Genomic DNA, 12445 nt, shown 5'->3' with positions numbered 1-12445 from the left:
AGGAATCTGAAACATCACAACATACATGTTTAGCTACTGGACGGTCTTGCGCAACGAAGAGCACCGTGACATGTATTTGGCAAAAGATCTTTCCAGGCACCACCATCCTCTTTTATCTACTAGTTGGATGTTGTTTTCCCTTTGTAGACTTGAAAGGTTTCATTATTTGACTCCATTACTCCAACTCTAGACGTTTCACATGGCTTTCAAAATTACATCTAACTTAGCGATTTCAATGCTTCCCCAGCTAATATGGATTGTTTAGCTAACCTTAGCTAACGTACTGGCAAGGTTCTCAAATTAATGAACAAAAAATTTTCCACTAATGTTAATAAAACATTCATTCGAAGTTATCTGGTCTTTAATAATGTTCTCTAAAAGTTTTTAAACGTTGGAAATTTTCAGAGAATGTTTTGAGAACATATTTTTGTTAGCTGGGTTCAGTCATTCTGACTCTCTAAACTTATACCATCTGATATTCTTTTGCCTTATTAAATTTCTGAAGCAGAGGCACATTGTGTCACATGACTTCCCAACAGTGGATGTTTTAAAGACTATACTGTAGCACATTAATGTCCTTTGGAGCACAACATGTCCTGTTTTGGCTCTATAATTGTTTCAACAAATGTTCCATTGATCTTGGAAATTTGTCAAACTTATTAAGCTGTTTTCAGGGATTTTCTTAATTACTACACTGACCAATATGTGCTCATGGCGTGGTCGTTGTGGTCACTTCCCAGATTAATGGTTTGGGCAGCTAGGCGCAAGTTTTATGCCCCCCTCTCAGCCAGCCCAAGGCATTTGGGACTATGTGTGCAAAAACATTTTCTCTAAACTCAAAGCTTTTTCCGCCATGTATGTAGTAGCAGCAACCACGTGTGGCCCACTACAGTCTTCTATCGAATTCATTGGTCCCATGAGAGTGGGGCCAGCCCATGAAAATATTGTGAATTTAATGCCCATAGTCTAGTTCTGACCCTTTTGGTTTTCAGCTATTGTTTTTGTCTGGCTTTTATTATGACGTTTTGTCTGTGTGTCATAATTCGTCATTTACTTTGCAATTTTTCTGAGATGCATCTGAAATCAGTCACTAGTTCACTCATTCATTATTTCCTATATAGTGAATGGCACATAATGCACTTTATGAAATAAATTTAATTTACATGAATAATAATAATAATAATGATAATAATAATGAAAAATTGTACACACATATATAGTAATAGAAGGTATGATGCAAATAAATTAACTTGTTTACATGTTCCAGTATTCATGTCATATCCTCTTGACACCCAGCTATGGAGTTTGGTTCTCTGTAGAGGACATTATATTTTAGCGAGTCACAGTTTTAAGGCTGCATGTCTTGTAAAGAGCACATTCAGGGCTTTTCAGAGATACCAAATGTCCGGAGGTTTCACCATGTCCATTCCCTCTCCTTGGTCTTTAAAGATGGCTGACATTAATTTAGTGATCTAATGTAACACCCTTATATGATAATATTTACATCTGAATAATATAAAACTCTGTTTGTCATAAATCAACATCTCAGGAAAATTTTATGAGCTTTCAAATCAAAATATGACTTTCTGTAACAAAACAGGACATTGATTTCATACATGTCCACTGTAGAGGACAACAGGACTTAAAGCGTTGTTTATTACGTAGTTTGGGAGACACAACGAGCGAATAGGGAAAGAAATTATATATCAATATTCCTATGAAATACATTATTATGAAAATCTTGCCAATTATTACTCCATCGTGAATACACCTGTTGGGTGCTTTCTTCGGTTACCAGTTTAGGTAACTGTAGCTTTCTGCCAGCAGCAGATGTCATCAGGTGGTCTTCCTTGAGTGTTTCGACCCTTAACCACAACACTCTCCAGTTGGTGGGTTGGCAGTGGTGGCCAAATCACTGCCCATCTGCTCCTGGCTTCCAGCTTTCTTCCTCTCTCTTACTGTCCCATGCTTCTTGCTCCTCTCATCCATGCCTAAAGCTGACAGCAACCGCCATGCTGATTTGGCAGGAAAGCCTCTACAACCTATTTCCACAGGGAACAGCCATGCCTGCCACCCCTTGTTTTTGCACTCTTGGATTAACGGCTGATATTTCAAGGCTTTTCTCTCGTGTGCCTCCTCACAGCCCTCCTCCCATGGCACGGTCAGCTCAACTAGGATGATTTTACGATCTTTGTCTGGCCACAGAACGATATCCGGGCGAAGCGCTGTGTGGACCATTTCCAGGAACTGCAGCCTCCTTCCGACATCAACTCTCATTTCCCAAGAGTTCGTGGCCTGCAGCAGAGGGTTTTGCTGACGCATTAGTTGCGAAGGGCCTAGATACCTCCTTGATGAAGGTGATAGTTTTCCCCTCACCTGTGCAACTTGGCCTCTTCTTGCACCTCTCTCGCTCTATTGTGTCAGCGAGGGACAAGAGTACCTTTTTGTGGAGCCACCTATAGCATCCTTGGGTTAAAGACGTTTTGCACCCTGACAGTATATGTGCCAGTGTCCCCATTTGACCACAGAGCTTGCAGTGCGGGTTGTCCCTCAGCCCCCATGTGTGCAGATGAGATGGTGAAGGAAGGGTGTCATACACAGAGCACAGCAGGAAGGAAATGCGGTATGGCTCCAATCTCCACAATTCTGCCCATGTGATCTTACGCTTAGGCAGATCCCATTTTGTCCATGCTCCCTGGGATGCTTGTTCCACTGCTCTGGACAAACGCCTCTGTTCCTCTTGAGCCTGGATTTCTGACTGGACTATACCTCGCCTGACCAGTGACTACACTTCTTTTTTTCATTACATTTTGTGCCAAAAACACATGAATATGCAAATTAGATACAGTGTATAGATACATTGTATATAATGGGAAAACAGGTTTATGCCCATTTTACACACATACTGCATGAAGCAAAATGTTATATCTAATCATTCTTTTATATCTTTCATAACATAGGTGAGAATCATCCTTATACACAGTTTGGTATAAGAAATCCTGAAACCTAAAAATCCCATTGTTTTTGCTTTTCCATGTCTATTCATGTTTTATTTTATTGTTTAAAAACTTAAAAGTCCTGGTGTCCTCTACAGAGGAAATAGCATAATATATGAATAAAATATCATTTTTCAAAAATGTTGTTTTCCCATTTTTTTCTTATGCTCTAAACAATGTAATGACATGAAAAAAATACTAAAATCACAAAACTTTTTTTTCTGGTACTGAGGAGGATATTTAATAAATAGATCATTCATTATAATATAATAATAATAATAATAATAATAATAATACAAAAATAACTATATATATATATAGTATATATATATATATATATATATATATATATATATATATATATATATATATATATATATATATATATATATATATATATATATATATATATATATATAAGGCCATAAATAGAGAAAATACATAATATAGGAAAGCTTTATACTATAAATCAGAGTGAATTATAATTATACATTACAGAATGGCCAGCACCCAATTTATTGCACTATATAGGGAATAGGGAGCGATTTCAGCTGCGTCTGACACGTCATGTAATTTTACCCAGGCGTCATGATTTAGTGTACAGAACATATACTTTCCAGTTTCCTTAATCAGCCATCAGGTCTTGCTTTTACAGGATTGTAATGTTTGGTATATTCAGCTTTTTTGGATCACAGCTTGAATGCATTTAGATCCTTTCAACCTTTGTGTGCGAGACCCCCACTCAGGGCCACCGTAGGGGGGGAACAACCAGGTCTGATGTTGTTCCTGTGACACAGGGAGCCAATTAAACGTATCTTCACGCTGCTGAGAGAATCTTGGGCCTAACCTTATAATTTTCTCTGGGGCTCCGTGAATTGGGATAACTCATAAATATTTTGTCCTGGGCCCCCTGAATTCAAGCAAGCTACACTCCAACCTGGCAGCAGCTCTGCTACATCATCTATCTTTCCTGTCTCTTCCGTTGAAAGCTATACACCCCTAGCCTAAAGATTTCTCAGCCTTTTCTTCACACCTTAATGTACTTTAAAGCTGAAGCACAGCCACAGATTTAAGGTTCTTTTTGTGAAGGATGAAAAAGGAAATGCTATAGTTTCTCTCATGATTTTTTGCAAGGAAGTCTTGCATTACAAATATGCTCCATCATCTTTGGTTATTCTGACCCTGAAACACATTTTTAACACTAAATGAAAAAAGAAAAGTCTCTGCTTTCTAATTACATTATGTTTCTATTCCAAACATTTATCAAGATATAATCATTTAAATGGTGGTTGTCATAAAAAACAACAACTTGTTTTTGACAAAATGGCCTCTAGTGATTCCAAAACTATTTTTTGACTCAATCAGAGATTGTGAAAGAAATATACATTAATTAATCAACATCATCAACAGGTTAAGTAAAGATATAACATATTTATGATATAGTTCATGCATAGTGTGCCAAATTAACATGCGGTGAACGCTGAATAATTTTTTCTGGGTACAGTTCTGTTCGTAAGTTTACTTTCCCTCTTAGCAGACTATGCTATCCTGAATAAGCTGTTTCACATAACAGATGTATACTTCACAAGACAAAATAACTGAATTGACTATAGTCAACCAGTTATACTGTTATGTATACATACATACATATAGTTACACTATAGTTACACACTGTGTGTTGCTAACTGGATGATCAGTGACTGTTTTTATGTTTTATGATAGTCCTTTAGCAGTTAAACTGCCCACTGTTCTTCAGAAAAATCTTCTAGGTCCAGCTCCACATTTTTTTTTTTTTTTGGTTTTCTAGTATCTTCTGCTTATCTGAACCATTTCCAATAGGACATTTACAAAAGGTAAAAAACATTCACTAATCCTCAAGAAGGCAACACAATGCATTAAAAGCCAGGGGGTGTAAACTTTTGAAAGTCCATGTTTTTCCAATAAACGGCCTAATTTTTGTATCACATATGAACAAATATTGATTCATGTAATAATGATGGAATGAAAGGAATTTGTGTTGCAATAAAACAGATAAAAGGCTAAAAAATTTGGACATGATTAAATAACCAGGACTGTTCTCACATAACCGATTATGCTCTGACTGCAGAGCATCTGTAGGGGTGAATGGAATATCATTGAAACAGTATTAGGTTTCAGATGATTCCAGTTTTCTTCCCACTGTGCAAGGACGAAATGCTGAAACAAAATCGTCTGAGAATGACCTTTTTTATAATGTCCCTCTGTGTGAGACTGTGTGAAGAATGGAATTTTGAATTGATTTACCTGAACACAGGCAGACAAATAAAATAATGTTTTCATGCAACTTTTCATGCATTTCCTTTTTTTTAAGAGATTTATGGATGAGACAGGAAAAAAAAAAAAACATAAAAAACTATCCCCATATGTTTTGGGATTACTCTAGTCCTTCGGAAATCCTTCATGATTAGATCAACTTGGTTTTGTTGACTAGGAATAATTGATGACAGACATTTAATTTAATGCAACCACGATGCAGGTGTGCATTACATTTTCAATAATTCAGTGTCCCAGAGCCAATTATTCTCCATATTACGTAACATGTATTGTACATGTGTGTTTCACAAGACATTTTTAAAGTTTTCATTCCTAAAATATTTTCCTACATTGCCTTGCTTAAAAACAACTCATTTTTTGTAGGTTCACAATTCAGTGCCTGATTATAAATGATAGAAAATGTATGTAAAATGGTGTAAGAAAATATTTTTAATTATATATTACAAATCACAAATTTAGTCAAGCAAGCCAGTATAGGAATGAATCTGCCAGCCAAATTATTATTATTATTATTATTTTCATATTTCTGGCAATAAATTGAGCCAGCATAAAATAATTAATATTCATGACAAAAGCCTTTACCACAGTATTTGTAATTATAGCATACAGACATCTCCAATAATAATAATAAAAAGGGAATATTAAAGCAGTTATGAATAGCTAAGTGGCCAAATATTACGCCACCTAATTAAAATATCTGAGCTAGGCTTATAAAATTAAATATTATAAGGTTTATGCCTCACACTTTACTCATTGAAATAGCATTTATATTATTTATATATATACTGTAAAAAAAAAAAAAAAAAAAAACATTGTAAAATACTACAATTGGAATGTAATTCATGAAATATAATTTTTAAATGTGTGAATGTAATTTAATTGCTGACAAACCTCAGAAAAAAAGCTTGGTTATATAATCACCATGGCTAACAATCTGAGTTCACGATATGTGGTTTAGGATAATGTTCTGAGCAGAATAATGGCCGTTCCAGTGACTGTCAGCAATAATACTGCACATTGAGTTAACACAACAATTTACTCTGCAGGGAGTTAAGTCACTGTGACGTGAAGCCACTGAAAGATGTGGCCGCAAACATCTACTTCTGCAGATTCATGAATGATTATAAATAAAGCTTACAACTGACAATCAGCTGAAAAACAAGCTTAGCATAGCATTAAATGATGAACCTGCCAGCATACTATAATTTGATGCAATCAGGGTTTTATGCATAACATTATTTTCTTAAATGATGAACAAAAAGATAAAAATGATAGATGGTTTTCGTCAGCCTAATGGCTAACTCTTGGAGTCCAAGTGGATGAGGTTCTGCGGGAGGATATCGCACGACATTTGTCCCTAATTTGGAAGAACATGTGGCCAACAAATGTTGAGCTTCAGTTAAGCAAAATTAATCAACATCCTTGGAACATATGTCAACCAGAATCACAAATTCAACAATATTGTGGTATAACGAAGCCACATGATTTATAGCAGAGTGAGCCAATATTTGTTTAATTTACGAAAAGAAGGAACTGTGTAAAGTTTATTCCTGTGTACTGATGAATTCATAGTTAAAGTAATATGCTGGTTATTTATAACTAAACATCTATGGATGACATCTGTGGTATACCACATTGCTGTTGAGTACCACAGAAAATAATTTTGTGTTTTGTGCATGCTCACAGTAATGCACTTACACTGGAAGTCCAGCACATACAAACTGTGTTTTGAATGGGAGAAGAAATGTTTATTAAGAAATTCATAGATTATGAAAGAAGTTAAGTAACACTTCTCAAGAAGTGTTTGATAAGCTGAGGTAAGTGAATCCTCCATGTCTCAGGAGCAGTGTGTTTTGGAGGCAGTTCAACAATAGCACAGTAGTCAGCATGTTCGCTGTGGCTCTCAGCAGCGGTTCATGAGAAAACCTCAAAACAATCACACACACACACATTAGTTTCACTGTATAAGCAGTGTTGGGGAAAGTTACTTTTAAAAGTACTGCGTTATACTGCATTACCCCCCTGCATTATCACTTAGTTACTTTTTTATAGAAAGTAATGTGCGATGTTACTTTTTCTCACCTGGGCTGGGCTTGCATGTTTGTTTTTATAATAACAAATAATTATATTTTTGGTAAATGTAAAGGCCCTGTAACACCAAAAGTGAAACGAATAAGTCTCAGGGCCCTATCATACACCCGGCGCAATGCAGCGCCAGGCGCGACGCAAGTTTTTTTTGCTAGTTTCAGCCCAATGCAGTTATCATTTTCACAGCCAGTGCCCACTTTATTTAAATAGCAAATGCACTCACGGCCATCTGTTTGCCAATGGCCGTGCTGGTCTGAAGCACAGGTGTGTTCAGGCGCATTGTTGGTGTGTTGCTATTTTGAGCCAACTGAAAACGTCTGCACCATTGACCAACAAAAACCTGGTCTAAAGTCAATGGCACAGTATTTATTTATTTATTGTTTGTTATTTAAAGGGTGCGTTAGTAATATGCGCCTATAGTAGGTTGCACAACTCGCGTACACTCTGCTTGTTACACACGGCAGCACACAAATGACATATTAAAAATAAAAGGATTACAATGTAAAATATTATTATTGTGTACATAAAGATAAAATGCCTACATGTCGTAATGGATAGTCATTGTATTTATCAGAATTACCTATTTGCAGTAATGAAGAATGAAATTGGCTAATTGCACACAACACCTCTGCACTTACTCCCAATTTCTTTCAACATGGGGTTAATAAATGTCAGTCAATAAATGGGAAAACAAAGTAATGGTGGGTGCACACTGTGCGATTTTGGCCACGATTTGGTCATCTGAGACAAATTTTGGGAATCCTAAAAGATTCCTATAATCCTAGGCAAAAATCTGTAGTCTTTGATCGCTAGTTTGACATGTTCACCGGCAGCCGATTAATGACCGTTGCGATCAAATTTTACCTCAGACGAAATACTGGCAGTGTCAGAAGATTTAGCGCACAGTCCTGCAGTGTGACTTCTCCTACGACAAACGTCAAATTGTCTTTGTTTTTCAAGATAAGCAGTGATCAAAATTAACGCCTGAGATTTCTTTGTTAGCCTCAATTTCAGTCCCACGTGTAATGCAGCTCACAGTCACCAAATGTGTGTGGGTTGATGTTGTAATACTCTGGACAAGTTTTCAAGCCTGCGTCCGTTTTTAACGCGTCTTGACTATCGTACAGTCTGACAAAAATGACAGCTGAGATCACAGAGTGTGACATGAGGATCATGTTCGTTCTTTCTGACAAGTAACAATCATAAAGGACTATTATAAATCGCACAGTGTGCACCCAGCTTAACTTGCATTACTTTTTGAAAAAAAAAGTAACAAATATTTTGTTGGCAATGTAAATGTTGTAAAAGTAATGTGTTAAAAATAGTAATCTTATTACACAACTTGCGTTACTTGTAATGCATTACCCCTAGCACTGTGTTTTATTGAAGACATCTCATAATGTTTTTTTACATACAGAGGGGATGATATTTGGAACCCTGAACCTTCATACAAACCTGTTTATATCAGTAGATTTAAAGGATTATTTGGCTGATTTACAGAATGTATGTCATTTCAAATAGTAAAAAGCACTTGAAATGCAGTGACATTAGTTAACTAAAACTATTAAAAATTGATTAAAATAAAACTGAAATAAAAAGATGAAAAACCTAAACTTAAAAGAAACATTACTTTGGCAACTGTATGAAATAAAATAAGTGGAAGGACTAAAATTGCAAAAACTAAACTTGAAATAAAAATAAAAAATAAATAAACATTAAAAAAATAAATAAATAAAAATAACTACATCTAAAATTAAAACTGAAAATATAAAAACAAAAGCTAATTTAAAATATTAATAAATAATACAAAAGTATAAAGTCTAAGAAAACAAAAAAACACAGTGAAACATGTCGAACCAACCTTTGAGGACATCTGAACAATGTTTATGATGACAAATGTGGATAAATATGAGGATATCTGTGAGGATTCAAATATTTGATATTTTCCACCTGCAAACAAACTAATTATTCTGTCTAGAACTAAAGAACATTTGTGTGACTGCAAAACAGATGAAATGTCCTGTCAGTGGACTATTGCAGCATTTCTCAATGTTTAACATGCTCTGTCATTGAGATGCATGATTAAAACAGTCAAAGTGAGACATTTATTCATTTACACTTCAGTCAATTATCTAAAGTATTTATAGTGTATAATTATTGCGGATTTGTGTCTATATTGCTTGCACTGTATATACCTTCATGTATATGTATATATGTATATGTATATATATATATATATATATATATATATATATATATATATATATATATATATATATATACACACACCGTTCAGGCATAACATTATGACCACTGACAGGTGAAGTGAATAACACTGATTATCTCTGCGGCACCTGTTAGTGGGTGGGATATATTAGGCAGCAAGTGAACATTTTGTCCTCAAAGTTGATGTGTTAGAAGCAGGGAAAATGGGCAAGTGTAAGGATTTGAGCGAGTTTGACAAGGGCCAAATTGTGATGGCTAGACGACTGGATCAGAGCATCTCCAAATCTGCAGCTCTTGTGGGGTGTTCCCGGTCTGCAGTGGTCAGTATATATCAAAAAGTGGTCCAAGGAAGGAACAGTGGTGAACCGGTGACAGGGTCATGGGCGGCCAAGGCTCACTGATGCACGTGGGGAGCGAAGGCTGGACCATGTGGTCCAATCCAACAGATGAGCTACTGTAGCTCAAATCGCTCAAGAAGTTAATGCTGGTTCTGATAGAACAGTGTCAGAATACACAGTGCATCACAGTTTGTTGCATATGGGGCTGCATAGCTGCAGACCAGTCAGGGTGCCCATGCTGACCCCTGTCCACCACCGAAAGCGCCAACAGTGGGCACGTGAGCATCAGAACTGGACCACGGAGCAATGGAAAAAGGTGGCCTGGTCTGATGAATCACATTTTCTTTTACATCACGTGGATGGCCAGGTGCGTGTGCATCACTTACCTGGGGACCACAAGACACCAGGATTCACTATGGGAAGAAGGCAAGACAGCAGAGGCAGTGTGATGCTTTGGGCAATGTTCTGCTGGGAATCCTTGGGTCCTGCTATCCATGTGGATGTTACTTTGACACGTACCACCAACCTTAGCATTGTTGTAGACCTTGTACACCCTTTCACGAAAACGGTTTTCCCTGGTGGCTGTGGCCTCTTTCAGCAGGATAATGCACCCTGCCACAAAGTAAAACAATGGTTCAGGAATGGTTTGAGGAGCACAACAACAAGTTTGAGGTGTTGACTTGGCCTCCAAATTCCCCAGATCTCAATCCAATCGAGCATCTGTGGGATGTGCTGAACAAACAAGTCCGATCAATTGAGGCCCCACCTCGCAACTTACAGGACTTAAAGGATCTGCTGCTAACATCTTGGTGCAAGATACCACAGCACACATTCAGAGTCCATGCCTCGACAGGTCAGGGCTGTTTTGGCAGCAAAAGTGGGACCAACACAATATTAGGAAGGTGGTCATAATGTTATGCCTGATGTATATCACAATTGATGAATTATCCGCAGACTTCCTGTTAATTTAAAGTCAGAGTTTAGAGACAGAGAAACCATTCTCATAAGCTATATGTGTATGAAAATCAAGTGAACTGTTAACGTTGTCATGCTGTGAAAAGAAAAACAAGACACCATATTGTGTGCTTATGAAAATAAACATGCGCAGGTCAGTCAAAAAAAAAAAAAAAAAAAATCTAGATACCACATTGTGTTTGCAAAAGCCCATACTGTGGTAACAGTATACATGGTTCATTTTGAGGCTGTCCATTCTTTGCTGTTTATCACCACTGAACAGGTTAGAAAGTGTTCATGCTTTTTCTCTAAACTTGTGTTCTGGACGCACAGCCATTCAGCCCACCGGGTTCAAGGGCAGCTTGATTTTATCATCACTATCTGCATCACAAAAACAATTAAGTAGAAGAGAGCAATTAGTCATGCTCTCAAAAACCCCGGTTATTTAGTAAGCCTACCTACTAACAAACTGCACATTGTTTCTCAGAGGTTGCTTTTTACTGCTTTTATTGGCAAACTTCCACTTTCTTGGCTTATTTTTGAATTTTTTGAAAGGAAAGAATGTAGTCTTAGCCTGGTCAATACATGATTAGTTAGACCCCGTGAGCAAATACAGTTTTTGAATGAATCTGTTGAGTGAACGATTCACTGCAAAAAACACTCACTGATCCCCATCAACTAGTGTAAATGAGAGAAACCATAAAGAATCAAAAAATCCTTTTAGTGAACAACCAAATGATTTGAGTCTTTAATCACAATCACCACCACTTGAATTTGGTATAAGTGCTTTTCTCTGATAGTTAAAACCCTCAGGAGTCTGAGGCTGATTTGGGGCCTGGAGAAGTTTTGACATGCCCTGACATTTGTGCTTTTTTCAGTTGTTCATAAACATATTAATGGAAAAAGTGTCATTACACTGTATTCAGCACAAACTAGGCTACAATAATATGTAAGGAACATGTATGTACATGTTTGTATTTTTGAAGGAATAATGTTTATGCGTGGTTATTGAAAAAACAAAAAACTTAAGTCACTGAAATAAAGCCAAAAAATATATATTAAATCTTTGTTCACAAGACCTCTGGGTATTGGAGGTTGTAGACTAGAGTTTTTGCTTCAAAATTATGTAAAAATTATCATTCCTACTCCTTCATATAAAACAATAGAGAGATTTAAATTTTTCTAAAACATCTTTGGTCAAGAAACACAGTATGCGTGGAGGTGTGAATAATCATGAATAATGGGTGATTCTCAACTGAGAAGACAAAAGATCTGCATAAAAGAGCTCTAATGACCTGCATACCTGCATGATCAAACATACAGAAAAAACAGCAATACTGTGAAATATTATTACAATTTAAAATAATGGTATTCTATTATTAAAATATAATGCATTTCTATGATACAAAGTGTCTGAACAGTTATGTTACCTCTATGGCATTTCATATAGACTTTTAGCTTAAAAGCATGCACATTTGGAGAAATATTGATGGATTCTCATGTTTATGTAAATTTTCTATACAGAGGAGT

The 12445-nt window shown here is 36.3% G+C and overlaps 1 protein-coding gene across 6 annotated transcripts in view; it reads right to left on the bottom strand.

The window, feature by feature from the left end:
- The window catches only part of csf1a (colony stimulating factor 1a (macrophage)), an 87622-nt gene that overhangs the window by 19283 nt on the left and 55894 nt on the right, over positions 1 to 12445 (bottom strand). The window lies entirely within an intron of this gene.

Source organism: Megalobrama amblycephala, linkage group LG21 (genome assembly GCF_018812025.1).
Source record: "Megalobrama amblycephala isolate DHTTF-2021 linkage group LG21, ASM1881202v1, whole genome shotgun sequence".
Classification (NCBI taxonomy): domain Eukaryota; kingdom Metazoa; phylum Chordata; class Actinopteri; order Cypriniformes; family Xenocyprididae; genus Megalobrama; species Megalobrama amblycephala.
This window is presented reverse-complemented; position numbering and strand designations above follow the sequence as displayed.